Genomic DNA, 16,194 nt, shown 5'->3' on the forward strand with positions numbered 1-16,194 from the left:
CTCTATTGTAAAAGACTATTGTAATTGAGGGAGGGGAGACTATTGCCTAAAAGGAGGGGCGCATTTGCAAAAGGGAAATGCTATGAATGTAAGATCTGAAAGCATCTCAAAGGTCAGGCAGAAAAGGCTTTCTTCTATAAAGAGGAATAAGCAAGGCTAGATAAAATTAGGTGTGAAACAGTGTGATGAGTAAGTAGCATGATCAGACACTTGAGCAGGAAATTTCTTTTTTTTCAGCCAGATGATTCTCAGGAGGGACCATTAAAAGGAGATTGTTCTGTGTTCCAATGCCTGATTAAGCTCCCAGTGCTTGTTTAAACTCAAGGGTGGGCCAGAGTTCAGGAGCCTGGGGGAAGGAAAGAGGCCTGACTAAAATTTGATTAAGTTAAGTTAGTAGGCATCTTATCCAGATTGGTCACTGGGGACAAATAGTTCAGCTAATCATTTATGAGACAAACAATGGGAATTTTGAAGGTTTGAGTCTGTCTTTGTCATAGACAAAAAAGGGTTTCATTCAAGATTGCTATCTAAAATATATGGGGAAGGGTGGTTCTTTGCAGTAAGCAATTTTTTAGAACACAAAAGGTTGGGGGAATTTCTTAAGTGTCCATTTTCCATGAGTGCAGGGCTCTGGTAAAGTTCAATAGCATCAGGCCTTAACATTTCCTCTAAGTGAAAACAGTAAAAAGTTAGGAAGGATGCCAGTTTCTCTTTGAATAATCACCCTTGTGCAGACAGAGCTCGATTACAAATCTCAGGTAAACTGCATCATCCACTCCTATGACCTAGTAGACTGCATTAGCTCCTGTGTCCAGGAACTCTTTGGACAATTAAAGAATATCACTTTAAGGCAAAATGAGCAACAGTTCAGGTGATACCTGGGTTATTCAGGATATTATATTTAAAGGGCATACTGGGAAAGCCAAATGCTCTTACATTTTCTGTCTCTTCAGTGTTTTGTAATTTCTGCTTCAATGAAATCAAATATTTTAATCAAAGAAATAGAAAACAGCTTTCAATTTTGTCAGATATTTCCAATATAAGTCTAATAATGTGTCTCTTATCCTAGTTGTAAAGATTTTAGATGACAGGAGTTCCAATAAGAACAGAAAACTTGTGAAAGAAATATCTTGTCATATGGAGGTGTCTTAAATAATCCCAAATTAATGCCTTTCTAACGTTTATTAGTTTCTTCCTTCATCCAATAAATATTTACTGAGCACAAATATGTGCCAGGCAACACAAGAATGAATGGAATGCTTTCCCTACCTTCCGTGACTTTATAGTGAAGTAGACATCTAGTAGAGAGGACTGACACTTGAAATGTGTTTATAACCCGATGCAATAAGTACAATTAGAAATTAGTGCAGGGTCTTACTGAAACATAGGAGAGGGTATTACTGTCCCCTGAGAGGATTCAGGGATCTCCTTACACAAGAGACCCTTGAATGTAACAATGAAAGATGAGATGAAAATCAGCCAGACAGCAACTGGGGAAAGGCTTTCCAGGAAGTAGGAATAGGAGATGCAGAAGCAAGAAGTACATAACAACAGTTCATATTTGAAGAGCCACCCATGGTGCAGGTAGACAGAGAATCTGTGTAGTGGAGAAATTGTTGGCCTTGGGGCTGTAGAGCAGAGTATTTCTCAAAGGGTGATCTTAAAACCCTACATCAGAATGTCCTGGGCTGACTGGTAAAATTGCAGATTCATGGTCTTTAATTGAAACACAGTAGGAGAATGTCCAAATGCCTCATTCCAAGGAATTTCTTGCCTTGCAGTGAGGTGGAAATTTTTAAAAATCTGCATTTTAACAAACACTCTAGAGAACTCTGATACATTTTGAATTTTGACATTCACTGCTGTAGAGTTTTGCAAATTTGGAGGATGAGATCTTTGTCTACTAAACTACAGAATTTAAACTTTTCTCTGAAGGTATTCAGGAAACAACAATGGTTTAAGTGGGGGTTGGAGTGATCACATTTTCCGTACTGTAAGAACACTGGCTGCAGTGTAAATGATGAACAGGAGCTAAGATATGATCACCATAGTCCAGGCAGCAGCTGTTGCTGAAGATTTAAAATAAAGCAGTGGCAAAAGATCTAAGCAGAGGGAAGAGATTTGAAAGAAGTTTTGAGTGTGTAACTGGTCAAATTTTGTGAGCAACTAGATGTGGAGGATGAAGTGGAAGAAGGAAACTGGAGGTTTCTTGCTTTGGTGACATATTTCATAAAAGTGTCTGTGCATGAGTGCACACATTTGTGTGTTAAATGCTTTACACACATCACCTTATTTAATACTTTCAAGAAACTCTGAGGGAGGGAAAATTTTTGCCTTTATTTTATTTCTTTTGTAGTTCTTGGAACATAGTCTTAGAAATGGTCTGAGCAAAGTTGTCAAATTCCACATTGTACCATACTTAAATGCCATTGACAGTATTCAAACAATGGTGGGCTAAGTCTAGGCTGCATAGTTTTGTCCACTACACCCATTATTTTCCATAAAGTTAGTCAAAGCAATATATTGTAGTCTTGTTTTTACCTTAGTTTACCTTAGTATTTCACTGAAGGCACTCACTTTAAAAGTATCTCACTGAAGACTTCACTAAGGAGTCTTGTGGTGCCCTGGTTCCTATGCCAGATAATTAAGCACCATAAAATGTCTCTTTAGTTTTTCTGTACACTCTAGACCTAAGCTTGATTCTTTATTAATTATATAGGTCTCTCTCTCTCTCAGTAAGTTAAATTTTGAGGATTAAAAAGATCATCTTCCTTGAATAGCAGATAAAAAACAAAATGCTCAACTTAGAATCACAATATCGGCAACTACTTCTGCCCCTATGGGAATGGCATAATTTCTCTTCAGGACACATCATCTTTTTTTATCGAAGTATATTCGGATGTTGCTTTGGATAGGGAAAGTAAGATGCTCCTTGTTTCCCTGAACCTACCACAGGGTAGAAGACCAGGAAATGCATGTTCTACATAAGAAATGATGGATTAGAGTTGGAAAGAAGGAAAGGAGAAGACAGGGAAAGAGGGGATAAGAAGGAGCAAGGAAGGGCCCTCACTGATAAAGACAGTGCCTTGCAAGGGTGCTGTTTTGAGTAAATAAAAGGGATATTCTCCATTTATTAGTCACTAATAGCTCAGAGAGATTATTACTCTGTAAGAGGTATAGTCTTATAAACCTCTAGGAATATAAAATAAAGAAATCACCTAGTGGACTTTGGATTTCTTACTGGATGTGAGGCTGTGGTTTCCAGACAAATTTATGTAAATTTCAAAGAGTGTTTGAAAATTGGTCTTCCACAACATAATTCACAGAATATCTATATCAGCACTGAGAATTATTTGAATACCTTATGTGTGCTAGGTTTCCTGGGGGGTTACAAAAAGTAATAATAGGTTACTTTCAATGACTTTATAAGACATGTATATAGGAAATAACTACATACAGTTCCAAAATAGGTAGTATGGACTGATTATGGGAGCTCTCCACAGGAGCTGTATCTGTGAGTTGGATGTAGCTTAATAAAAAGGATATTTACTTATTCAAAAGACCACTACAAATAGCTGGTTATTATTACTTTTATAGCAAGGTGTCTTGATGGTGTCTCAGAAGGGTAAGGTAAGCTTTTGGGGTTACCTTAAGGTAAATCTTTTACTGTGGGGATCTGATTTGGACTGGGCTAAATTCAAGATATAATTGCTTAAGATGAGTGAATTCAAGGATGGATTTGAAAGGAGTCTTGATGAGTAATCATTGGTTTGATAACTGCAGATTACCCACTAGAGAGATCTATTATTCTGAGGAGTATTCGAGCAGGCATTTGTTTAAATAAATGGATTTCAAGAAATTACTGAAACAAACAGTGAAGTTTGTCTGCAACTTTATCCTCCTGGGCAGAAATTTCCCAGAATCGTGCAGGCGTGTCAATATGCCTTGTCATAGTTCTTAATCCTATTAGGCTGTGTGAATGAAGTTTGTTCTCAGGAGTCTTGAAGACAGTAGATTTTAGATAGGAATAAGATGGCAGTTTCTCTAAGTACAGCAAGAGCAAAGCATAGCTATAGGGATAATAAAGGTAATGTGATAAAGTCCATTGAGCACTCACTGTGAATAATCACATTTAATACTTAAAAAAAAACATATAAAGAGGATTTTATTATTTTTTATTTTATCATGAGGAAACTGAGATTTATGGAGTTGATACACAAATACAAACATATACCAAATTACCCAATTCATCAATAATGGATCTTGTATTCATCCCTGTCTTTCTAATGCAAGTGCCTCACTATTTAATCTCTATGCTAAATGTCAATTTCTAGTGCCGGGTGAGAAAAGGACATATCATTTGACTAGTATCACAAGTCAAATATAGTTCATATGTAAATTGTCCCAGACTCTCCTCTACCTGATTGCAAAGCTATCCCTGCTCACTCTACTTTGCACTCCTTACCTCTTAGAGTCTGATTCTGTAGACTAGTTTCTGGATTTTGTGCTATGTAAATGGGCAGGAAAAAAAGGGGATGAAGAAATCAAGGGATAGAAAGGGAGGACTCAATAAGAGAAACTAAGCTGAGCTACTAAGTGGATGGGTAAGAGGGAAGGGTGTAGGGGAAAGAAAAAAAAGGTGGCCAGGCTGGAGACACAGTGAAAGGCAGAGCAGAGGATTAGTAACTGTAAACTGAGGAAGCAGCATGGGGTATGAGAACCCTGAGAGGGGGATAAAGGGAAATGTGGGAAACATTCCCACATTCTTAATACTAATTAAGATTTAGATCTCTTCTACATTTTATTAAGAGAATAAAAATCAGTGCGCTGATTTAATTTAATTTTGTAAACAGTAAAACCATTCTTGGACCTGTTTCATAGGGGTTGGAAATTAAGAATTTAGAAACTGCCGTCTTCAGAGTGTCTTGTCTCCAAGGCTTTATTTTACATTTATGTTCTACCAATGAGGTGCATTTGAGTATGATTTGGAAGGGGAAAGGAGGACAAAAGTCATGTTATTTTTTTCTTTGGCAGTAAAAGGCAAATGAATGGGCTTCAAGAGAAGTGAAATTTTGTAGTGTTTTTTTCTTTTTTTCTTTTTTGCTGTGACAATCAACAGTTGTTTCCTATAGTTTCTTTTCCAGGTTGGCAGAATCTGGTTACCACCTGGTTCTTCAGACCACATCTGTGGTAGTAAACCTGAAAGCTTGTGTCAGCCTCCCCTGACGTTTGCATCTTCAGCACTTACAACTATTTTGTAAGCAATTATTCCCTGTACTATACTCCCCTTTGTTAAAATACTTAGAGTGACTTCTGTGTCCTGACTGAATCTTGACTGATACAATTGACACTCCCCTTCCTTATTGCTCTGGATTTTGGGTTGACATTGTTGAACTTTACCTGAGTCCTGTAAAAATAGTCCTGGAAAATAGTACCATTTATATTCTCTTACTCTTCTGTTTTTAACCACCTGTATTGGGTAAAAAGATAGTGAGTATTGTTCAAATCTAAAAGTGAAAAATCATGCAGGAAGCTTTGTTAATCAGTGAACCAATGCCTTGCTGATCAGTACTTTTTATATTTCAAGAGGAGCGAAGAAAACTAGAATGGTGGGCATATTGGGGGATGTTTTGTAACAAATAAGAACAGATGAGGTACATTCTGTGGAGTGTTGTGTTCCTCTCTGGGAAAGCTGGCCACTTTCTTGGGGACTGACATAAAAACCTTGGAATATACTGCCCAAGGAGTGTCGTGTTCCTTCCTGAGGAGACTGGCCACTTCCTTGGGAACTGACACAGTACCCACAGGTTGGCATCTGTAGTATCACGTTCATTGATTATGAGCTCAATAAAAGGGACAGTCCCTGGTCAGGCCAGTTGAAGTTCCTGGGAGAGGGTGCTCTGCACAGGTGTTGCTTTCAATCAAGATCTGGTATCAGCTGCTGACTCGGGGCTTCCCAGCTGTGAGGTAGATGTTGGTGAGTTTGTATGTAAGACTGTTCTATTTTTCTGTCATTTTATGACTCTGTTCAATATTGATTTAATCTTTTGACTGATAATGTTATTCCTGTTATATATTTATAATTCATCCAATTGGGACTCTGACTGGAGTTGGGCAAGGTAAACTGGTGTGTTTCCCAGCTTGGTGAGCTTATGAATGTATGTATGCATATTGTGAAGGATTGGGATATAGCAGTTGGACACCTGTTTATAAACAATCCTTTGCTTAGCTGCCCTGGATGGCGCCTCGGGGGTGATCACCGGACATCGTGGATCCTCACAGGATTCCATCACTGGATGGAATGGAGGAGAGTATGGGCCATGATGTGGACCATTGTCTATGAGGTGCAGAGGTGCCCAAAGATGTACTTACCAAATCCAATGGATGTGTCATGATGATGGGAACGAGTGTTGTTGGGGGGGGAGAGGGGGGGTGGGGGGGTGGGGTTGAATGGGACCTCACATATATATTTTTAATGTAATATTATTACAAAGTCAATAAAAAAAAAAAAGTACCTATTCTTTCAGTAACCTAAAAGCAAAAAAAAAAAAAACCAAACAATCCTTTGCTTATTTTATAGTCTCCCAATTACTAACAGAAGTTTAATGAAATAAATAAATCTATATCTGTGTATTGCTTCTTATGCTTGAGCTAATTAAGTCATCATATCCATTGATATACATTTATATATATAGCAAAGCATTAGCAAAACATCTTATCTAGCAGAACACAACCCCATCCTCACATATTCTGAGAAAAGACCATCTCTATTCTTCTTTGTGACACTCATAAGGGTTGTGGATGAATCACTTCTTTACCTGTCTCTATAAAACCCCAGCACCCCCATCCCTACTTTTCTTTGAGAGGTTCCTCATTAATGAAAATTCTACCTACTGTAATAGCCTGAATAAAAAATTAATTGTCTAGTGAATTTTGTCTTTCATAGTGTTTTAGTTTGCTAAAAGCTGCTGGGAGCAATATATCAGAAATGGGTTGGCTTTATAATGAGAATTTATTAAATTAAAAGCTTACAGTTTGAGGCTGTGAAAATGTCCAAATCAAGGCATCATCAGAGATGCTATCTCACTGAAGGTTGGCTGCAGGTGATCCTGGACTCCTTCCACCTGGAAAGACACATGGAGACATCTGTTTCTCTTCTGGGTCTCATTAATTCAGCTTCTGGCTGCTCCATCTGTGGCTTCCTCTTTCATGGGTTCCTTTCTGAGTTCCTGGGCTCCTTCTCTCCATCTCTGTGGTTTTTCCTCTGTGTGTCTCCTGCTTTCAGTCCTCTGTTTATAAAGTACTCCAGCAAGAAGAACCACACCCACCCTGGTTTATGCTTCACTGAAGTATTCCAATCAAGGGCCTTCAATGTATTCAATCCAATCAAAATGTCCCACACCCACAGGAATGGCCCAGCTTTAAGAACATGATCTTTTCTGGGATCCACATAAAGCTTCGAACTGCCACACACAGGATCATACTTTTATAAGTATGACTGCACAGAGACTACTTGTGATAGGAAGTCATCAGGGCTATACCAGCAATTCTTTCAATAACACCGGGTGGGAGTGGGACTTTACCATTGTTCTATATGGCATCCTTTGACAAAAGCTTAAGTAAATTTCTTAACACCTCAAATGTCATCGAGATTAAAATGACATTATAATTAAAAATTTCTAGCAACTTATTCTCAGATAGGATTCCTACTCAGCTCTTGAATAGAAAATGCTTCTTATGCTAAAATTGCTTATTATCAAACAGAATGCAGATTGTTAAAATAAAATTCTTCCCAAGACTCTGGGCAAGCCATATTCTTTATAAAATTTCTATTGCTTGCTTTCGTGTCTTTTAGAAGGTCATTTATGTATGAAATTTATGTAGTTCTGTAAAAGAAAAATAATTTATTGAAATTTTGTGATAATATATGGCAAACATAGCAGTTTTCTTTGGAAAGGTATAATAATGTATTTGATTATTAACATAAAGTTCCTCTATGCATGCTAAGCTAATAAAATTCCAGATTTTATTTTTATCATAAGAAACTTTACCTTTATAATCATAACCTAAAGCCCAAACTTCTTCACTAGTTGTATTCATCAACTTGATTTTCTTTTATAAATAATTCTCAAAATAAACAACAAATGTCTATAGGAATTTGAGACTTTAATATAATATTCATGGCATTTTACAGTTAAAATAAGTTTAAATACTTCATTTCTTTTCTCAAGGAATTTATTCTGCTATACCCTTATGTTTTCACTAAATTAGCTTATCTTTGTATCCAATTCATAATAACTAATTTTCCCCATCAATGATTCTATCTCCCTTTCACATGCATAAATTATGGATGATGTTTTGAGCCATGAGTGACAAGAAATATGATCCAAAGAATAGATATAAGTTAAAAATTATAAGCGTTTTGTGTTATTGAACAACTCTGAGTTTCCTAGATGGAAAAAAAAAATGAAGACTTCATCAGTTAGAATGAGTTGGTACATGCTGTGGTAACAAATAACTACAGACTTACAGTGACTTAAGCACCCATGGTTTTATTTATTGATCATGCTACATATACACTGAAGGTAAGCAAGGAACTCTGTTCACCATAGTCTCTCAGGGACCCACAGGGTACAGCAGCATCACCTCAAAAGAAGTAAGTACCATTCCAGAGTGACAAGAGGACTCTGGAAGTATTACATAGGTAATTGAAAGCTCTGTTGCTGCTCTGGCACATGTCACTTTCACTCACACTCATTGGTGAAAGCTAGTACATGGCCCCACCCAATCCCAAACTGTGTCTGGAAGACTGATGGAGGAAAACTAGAAATATTTTGTATACAGCTCTATTAATGACTTGCTCAGAAATTGAGGGAGGTAATCAATTCTAAAAGGTTTTCATGAATGATATTATTTGGGTTACACGAGTCTTATGTGTATACTCATATCTGGTATTTGCATTATACCTAAAATACAACAATTTAGAGAACTTATTTTTTATTCAGGAGATAATCAATATCCACAGATGATCTTTAATGGAATTACTTTTGTAGCTATTGCAACAAAATATTGTAGCTGTTTTCTTATTGTAAGATTCTTCAGGTATTCATTGAATGCTCAATATATATAAGGTATTGAGATTATATGAAGATGAATCAGTTATGCATCATATACTCAAGGAACTTTTATTTAGAAGAGATAAGACATACACATAATTATTACAGAAATTATAAAGTAATAAGTGTAAGAATTTTTAGGAATAAATGATTACTTTATTCTGGGCAGAGAAATAGCAGTAGAAGAAATCATAATTTTATTGAATCTTGAATAACAAGTAGCATTTGAAAACTTATAGAAGGAGGAAGTGAATATTTCAGGAAAATGAATGGTGTGAACAAAGTTATGGCAGTAGAACACTGTGGTCAGTGTATAAGAAAGAGACTAGATCAGCAAAGAATGAATGCAGGGATGGAGAGACAATATTAGATGTGTGATAAAAATGTGGGAATAAAACAGACAAAGTTAATTGCAAAAATCATCTATGAATTTTATCTACTATTGTATTAAATGTCATAATATTTAAAAATGATCTAGGGAAATTTAAGTAGGCCAAAAGATGAAATAATGCCTTTGTTTTCTGACAGGACACTAAGGAGATTAGGAAATTGAACTGTGAATAAATTTTGGAAACAGTGTGAATAGGGAAAGAATTTAAAATGATCTAAGCAAAGGTTAACTCTAGCACATTTGACACATTGAGTTACCCAAAGTTAGACACAACTAATTACTAGGTGGGTATAGGACTAAAGAGAAAGTAGGAATAAAAATTCTGTTCATTCATGCACACATTCATTATTTTACCAAATATTTAAGAAATGCTTTTTATGTACCAGGCACTAATTTAAAGGCTGATGATATCTTTGGACAAAGAAATCTTTTAGCCTAGCTAGGAAGCCTTTATTAAACAAATAAAGTTAGAAATGTTATAAGTATTATTAAAGTGGAAATGCTATAGAAACAAGTAGCTGGATGCTTAATCTAATTGAGAAGTCAGAAGGGACCTTTCTAAAGAGTGAAATAAAAATATTTTACATCTGTTCTAATGCTGTTTACATCCAAAGTCTAACAGTTATAATCTTGTCTCTATTGTCTATAGTAAGGGAAGGCAGAGGAGGTTTGGATTAGAATCCTAGAAAACAATTTTTATTTTACTATGTATATCAGTCAGGGTTCTTGATTACACACAATAGAAACCAAATCTAGGTGATTAAAGCACAGAATGTATTTATTGCAAAGATTTCAGATAACTTGAAGAATCACCAGGAAGGCTGAAGAAACAAATGAATAAAATGAACAGACAATAGAGGTTTGTAGTCAAAGCCACAGTTAAAATCATACGGCAGAATGAGTTTGATGACACCACCACCACCCCTGCCGATTACCACAATTCTCAGCAACATACCCTAAAATTATGCCAGTACGGGACACTGGACCCCTTCTCCAGCACAGCTGCCCATGACACCACTGGGAGCCTGATATTGCTGCCACTGCTGCTACTGGCCCCACGATGGATTCCTGACTCTACTTGACTCTCTCTGTCACCATTTCCTAGATTAAATACAGGTAAGTCAGACTGTATGGACAAAGTTGAATCTGGCCTCATAGTTCCTGCCTCCTGGAATTCTGACTTTTGTGTAATAACTCCTCTGAGTGTGGGCAGTATGTCTGACTTGTTCACAAGCAATGGCATATGAGAAAAGAAACAGGTTGGGCCTGATTATGTACATAAGATTACAATGCCCATCTTTTGGAGAAATATTCTCTGTTGCTGGCTTTGAGGAAATAAGCAGTCATGTTGGAAAGGCCCACTTGGTAAGGATCAGCCAGCAAGAAACTTAGGCTGTAAGTCCAACAACCCAAAGTAACTGTATGCTGGCAACAATCACATACCCACGGAAGCAGAATTTTCCTTAGCCAAGTCTCAGATGGAACTGCAGTTGTAACTAATACCTTGATTGCAGTTTTATGACATTCTGAAGTAGTATGTGAACAGCTGAACCAGAGAAACACTGAGATAAATGCATGTTGCCACTAAGTGTGAGGTAGTTGTTCTGCAGCAATAGATAACTAATACAGTGACTGAACCTAGATCTTCGGTCCGCACTCTAATTGCAAATGAGCCTGGGAAAATGAGTATTTAGACTTTTTAACTTCTCAAACATAGGAAGGGGGTCTTAGAAGCTAGGAATCGCCTCCCTCAAAAAAAGTCAATTAATATTCATGATATTTTTAAATATGATTTTGTATTGTAAATTTGAATATGGGCCAAGCTAATGGTCTATAAATTCACTTCTGGGTATGCATTAATATAGTCAGATTGCAAACATATCTCTTGGGAGATTTTGGGAGGTGCTCAACAGTCACTAACAAACTCCATAGTTCAAATTCATTGTGAAAGTTACCCTCTCTGATTGTGTGTTGAAATAAAAGGTTTCATATTGCTGAAAGGCTTGAAATTTTTCCAGATTGCCCTTGAAAGAGAAATGTAGTAAAATGTTTGTATATAAAAGGCTTCTGTACCCTGTAGGGTAAATATAGGAAGCTGAAGTTTCAACTAAGAAAAAAAAAGGGTCATGAATAAGCTTGTCAAAAATTTGCTAGTTGAAGAATGGATGATGAAGAATGGAAGAATGTAAAAGGGAAACAGACTGGAAGCATTCCAAAATGAATGAATGGCAGCAATTAAGTTCTGAAGCATGAATATAATATAGCCATGCCTAATAATTGCAGTTAACTTGGGTTGTTTGGCTGATGGGGTAGATATTACTTTAGATTTCCATAAACACAAATGTGCTTATGGAAGAGGTACTCCAAAGACATTGCAGTTGTGATTAAATTGTTGTATCTTAAGTTAACTGGCAAAATTTTATCTGGCAAAGCCATTATATTCAGTGTGGTATGAAATCAATCCAAATATGCTTTGGGGGACTGTAGAGGAAATTTTATCATTGCAGGAGAACATTTTTAAAAAAATCTAATACCAAGTCTATGACTTCTCTGTTTAAATTAGAATTCCATACCCTTGCCCAAGGTTTATATGTGAAGAAAGTCCATGTCAAAGTCTGCAGAAATAAAAAAAGGAGTAAAACTAATCATACATAGCATGGAATTGAGGACACTGAAAAAGTGCTCTGATTGGAAAAAGGGAACAGATTTTTTTTTGAATATGAAGTTATTTTAACTTGACTCCAAGGGCATTTTCTACTTGCCCTTTATTCAACTTCAAAAATAAAAAGTTTTGCCAGAATTCAATGAAGTCAAGTGATTTTTTTCAGTTGTGACATTATGGGCAGAGAGGCCATGCTTATTGTTTTAAAGGTTCAGTCTAAGTTCTGATATTGAGCCCTAATAAAGCCCTCTTCTAAATTTTCTTCTGAGTTTTTACAGGTTCAGCAAGGTTGAGTTCTGGGGAAGAATAGTTTATAAAGTAAAAATCATTTTGGATGTGATTTAATATGAGATGAAACAGCCAATTTTTGTGACTCAAAGCAGAATCAGTTTCAGAAATTTTTCATAAAGTTTTGCAAGGATCTGGAAATGAGTTCAATGGCCATAGGTAGATCTTATAAGAAGATAATTGATGATTGTTATGATCAGTTCAAAACTGTAACCTACACACTCTGCCAGTCTTTTGATCTGTGTTTTCTATACTCCCTCTTGATCTGGAAGTTGAGTGTTATCCTCTGCTTACATAACAAACTCTTAAAGATATTGTTAAATGTAGGAGTGACTACATGTCAATTATTACCTCCAAGTAATGTCTTAGTCTCTGCTTTTACAAAGGATTAAATTAAGAAATACTTTGTAGTGTTAGTCAATATTATGCTATATCTCAATGATATTTAATAGGTCCACGATATAGCAGAGAGCTTGGAAAAACACAATTTTGTTTCTTGTAATTTGTTGAGGGTTGTTAGTATATGGTACTTTCTCTATAGTAAGCTCTTTTACAATGAACAAATAAGCAAGAAATACAATCTTTCACCAATGAAGTAAAAGGTGTCTTAGCGTAATTTTCCAAACATTGTGGAATCACATAAGCATTAAATGTGAATATGGTATTTGTCACCTATTGATCACTAATACTATTTATTTAGCATTAAATTCTAGGATAGGGTAGAAACCATAAACTCAAGATGCTGTCACAGTCATTCAATTTTAATATAAACATGAAACTGACCTTCAAGTCTATATTTGCACTGGTGTCAAATGTTCCTCAGTAGTCAACTTTCTTCTAAATGCAAGAAAAGATCACTAACAGAATTGTTCCAACATGCATCTACTTAGTTCACCCAATGAAATTTAATACTATTCAACTGAACTTCTTAGAAGGATGGCTATCTTATTAATTCCTCCATTCATTTATTTTAAAATATCTATCAGCTACTATGGGACAGTCTCTATGGTAGGTTTTTGTACTCTATTAGGTATTTTGTCCTTAGTCTTCATAATTCTTCTATAATAGGTAGAATTTTTCTCCTTTCACAGACAAAAATGATGACAGTAAGAGAGGTCTGTAGAATTCTACAAATAAGTTGTCTTTAACAAAACAAATCTATAGATTTATATAAAGTAAAAATTTACATAAAGTAAACATTGTAATATTGATTAGGAACATTTTTTGGTAGCAAATAAGCAAATAGTGAAATAAACAATCTGGGATAACTTTTCTCATATAATCAAACATCTGGAAATAGTCTGCTGGTATTGTTTCAATAGCGCAAAGACATCAGAACCAATATCGCTGAAATCTTGATCTTTTCCTTGTGACCCTGTGATGGCCTGCCTAGATATTAGCATCATGGTCATATTCAACAAGGAAGAAAAGAAGGAAGTGGTGCCAATTAATCCCTTTAACCTGGACAGCAAGAGCTTTCCCAGAAGCCATTCCATCAGATTTCTATTTATACATCAATATCCATATCACATGACTAATGTCTATTTGCAAGAGAATCTGGGGGTCCCTAAAATAGAAGAAGCAAAGGGAAAAGAGATAGGGAATGGACATTGGAGTTCCCATACAATGAAACCAGCAGTCATCACAATATTTATCTCCAAGTATCATTTATATTTTTATAGTGGGAAAAAACCCTCAAGCAATAACAAAACATTACACTGTAATACAGCCTGGAAAATGGCTTCCCAGGGTGTGAGTACATGTTGTTCATTTATGTGTGTGTCTCTATGTTGGGGGGGTAGGAAATAAATAAAATATCAAGATCAAGATCAGAAAACCAGATAAAAAGATGCAGAAGTAGGAAATAGAAAAAAGAAAGGAGAAGAAGAGTTAGTTTTTTTATATGATAGCATATTTATAACCTAGGAAAAGATGCAAAAAACACACTCCACTAACTTTCAGTGTTGAACAACTTTGGTTGAACCTCCTTACCTGATCTTTAAGTCGCTTCAGTATCTGGCTTACTTTTAATTTATCTTAATATCCTAATAATCTTACGTTACAGCTGCATAGGCCAAAACTACTCCTTGAATATCCCCCATATTTTTCTAACTCACTTCCATTGATCATGCTATTCTCCATCTTAATGACCTTTATATATATATATATATATATTTTTTTTTACTCATGGTATCTGCTATGCAAAGTCTTAGGCATCCTCTAAGATCTATCTTGATTGACAACTTCTCTATGAAGACTTCTGATTTCTCCAACTGAATGTGAAAATTCAGACAATTGAATCTTCATAACACTTATTATTATTTCTTGTATGGCACTTGACATGCATTTTATATCCATATAATTCTGTATTCACTATTCTTGTATAAGAATGTCTTTTAGATATTTTTCTACCTTCATCACCCAGCCCAGTGCCTTGGGCCAGAAAGAGATTCAATAAAATAAATGTGTTGATTTGAAGAAAAGCATAAATTTTTATCTTGATGACTTTATTGATGTTTAATTTAATTATATTTCATCACACAAAATAAGACTATCAGGAATCCTGGGTGAAGGTAAATATCATTCACAGTTGCTAAGTGACTTTATATTTTAAAAATATCAAAACAATATAGATTGTAAGGATTAGACTCAGTACAATGGGCCCAATAGAAATGTACATGCTCATTTATAAAGATTGACTTGTAGGAGCATTTCATTGCATTGGAGCATTTCTTCTCCTTTCCCTCCCAGACACCCTAGCGTTATATAGAAATTAAAAATGACCTTAAAATCTGAATTCTATGGAATAAGACCAACTGTTAGATATAAAAGAAACAGATTTTGTTTTAAAAATTGTCTTCTAATTGGAAAAGAATATTTGTTAAGTGCCTGGAGGGACTTGATATAAGAGATAAAGTTCCTCCAGCTTAATTAATCCCTAGATGTAAATTTCATACAAGATTTATGAGTAATGGACATGAATTCCACTATCTTCTTGCTACACAAGGGTCTTATTGAAAATCCAGTTACTATCCTTTAGACCAAGATGAAAGCAGTATCAGTTACTTATTATATAGGTTATTCTGTTGCAGAAGTAGTTTTGACATCTGCACTATGCTCAACTGAGGAGTCAATTACTATAATACTCTTGATATTATGTGACCCTTCTTCAACAACAGCAGCTCAAATTGGATCTCATCTTACTAAACTAGCTCATTCTTTAAGCTATACTGATGGCTTGGCATTAAGCATATCAATAATATTTTAGACTTTATTATTTGCTTCCGTAGTTCCTACAATACTGAGCATAGTATTACTACATGATTTTTCTGCTGGGCTACCAAAGCAAGTAGGGTGGGAGTGTGGAAGTTGGAGAACATTCAATGAAATAACTCAGCAGGTGTCACAGCATCAACATTTATTTTCAAGGGGGGAGGGGCATCAATATTATAAGTAGAAAATTAAAAATCAGATCTTTTTTAGGAATAGTAAAATTTCCTTTTTGGTTGCAGTTTGTGCAGATTATAGAGGGGACTGGAGGAGAAATATACGTGCACAGAACAGTGCTGGTGAGCACAGGAGGATGTGGGCAAAGCATTTTCTAGGAAAGCAAAAAACTCAGGGATAATATTTTAAATATTTACCAAGGAGTTTTCCTCCTTTTCATGTATCCTTTCACGTACTACTTGATGGACAATACAGTAGAAAAGCATAAAAAAAGTAAATTGTGTAGGATC

Source organism: Dasypus novemcinctus, chromosome 9, assembly GCF_030445035.2.
Source record: "Dasypus novemcinctus isolate mDasNov1 chromosome 9, mDasNov1.1.hap2, whole genome shotgun sequence".
Taxonomy (NCBI): domain Eukaryota; kingdom Metazoa; phylum Chordata; class Mammalia; order Cingulata; family Dasypodidae; genus Dasypus; species Dasypus novemcinctus.